A 1,720-nucleotide genomic window follows, 5' to 3' on the forward strand; every position below is an offset into this window, starting at 1 on the left:
GTGTTTCCTTGCTGCATCCCACAGTTTGGGACCCAGGGGAAGGATGGACTTGTGACTATGGTGGGTGGGATGAAGTGCCTTGGACCCCCAAGGAATCCCACCTTGTTGGTTTTTTTGCCCATCCCCCTCTCTGTGCTTGGAGGCAGGGGCTGGAGCTGTGTGAGGGGAAGGACACCCCTCTCCCCTCCCCCAGAGAACTTTATTTGAACTCTTGTTTTGAACTGAAGTGGTAATGCAATGTACTTTGTGTTTGTTTAAGGCCCAGTGGCCACTTTGGTAACTTCAGTTATGTGTCTTGCAAAAGCGACCTATGATTGTTAATGCTAATTCAAAAGTAAATTTTCTATGCTATGGGCATGAAAGATCTTGGGGCCGAATGTAATGGAATGTATATTTGTAAGATCTTCCCTGCCCCTAGGCTAAAGTGCACCTGAAGCCTGGGGTGGGAGGCTTGTTTTTCAGTAGATACTTTTTGATTGGCCAGTGGGTCAATAAGGTTGTTACATTCTCTGAGCCAGGAGAAGGCTATATAAGCCCTGATGTGTAGCTTTGTTTTGGGGGATCACTTTGAGAAGTGTTCTGTGATTTGCTCTGGATTCTGAGAAGCCGTTGTCCTGAGCCCCCCCCTTTGAAAAAACCCAGATATTGAAACCCAGATGTTGACTGGGTATGGATGTAATGGTTGGACAGTTTGAAATCTGTCTACTAGATCTGTTTCTGTCTTGATAATTCTGTCTGTGTACTTTGAAATTCAGGGTGCTGACCTTTTCCCCTGAACAAGGTAAACGATATATGTCTGACTGATTAAAGTAAGCTTGTTAACCCATTTAAGTTGCTTTCCTTTAACAAAGCAGATCCAAGAACCTGTGGTGGCAGCAAACCCTGAGGACGGTTGGGGTGCTTGCTGCTACAGATGGTGGAACAGAAGCTGTAACTTTTATTAACTCCTCTTTGAATCCTGTCACTAAACTTTAAAAAGTGAATCTGAATCAATTTTGGAGTGTCAGAATCCACTGGGAGACAGAGTGTGGCAGAATCCAGCCGAGAAAAGTGCCCACCTGTGTCCAGGCAGGGAGAGTGCAGAGAACATGGGGGCTGCAGCAGCTCAGACCATAGAGCAGACTACAGCAGAGAGAGAAGGAGCTCCAGCTGGTGGACTCACCCACTCCAAGGGCGATTTGCAGCTGTCTCACAGCATCTCACCATGGGACTGGAGGGATCCATTGGAGCTGAGTTAGGGAGGACTCAGACCCCCAGCAGAGACAGCAGCTTCACCTGGGGCTACCAGCCCCCAGTCTGGAATTTTAGAAATCACCTGCCTGTTTTTTCAGGGGCTAGGATGCCAAAGTAAACTCTGGCTGCTCTGATTCCCCCTCCCTGATTTAGAAAACATGGAGATAAGTGTCCCACCCTGAGTGAAATCCTGAGATAGTGTTAATAGCCAGGGGCTTGGGAGTTACTGAGAAGGGGTGTAACTAAGGCAGCAAGGAGTCTGAAGAGAAGAGGGGGAGGGGTCCCAAGAAGCTGCACTTCACCTGACCAGCAAAATCCTGCCTGAGCTGTAGCTCAGGGTTATAGAGGCAGAAATCTGAAGTGGCCAGACCACCCCTCTTCCACAGATTACTCTGTGACCCTCAGCATAACTCAGGGGGAAAACTGAGACTCCTGGCCTTGGCCTCAATCTAGACACCCAGAGGCTATAGCATACAATCTCAAAATG

The sequence above is a fragment of the Petaurus breviceps genome, unplaced genomic scaffold (genome assembly GCF_028583685.1).
Source record: "Petaurus breviceps papuanus isolate PSGF00001 unplaced genomic scaffold, PetGlider_PUasm1.0 140, whole genome shotgun sequence".
In the NCBI taxonomy this organism is placed as follows: Eukaryota; Metazoa; Chordata; class Mammalia; order Diprotodontia; family Petauridae; genus Petaurus; species Petaurus breviceps.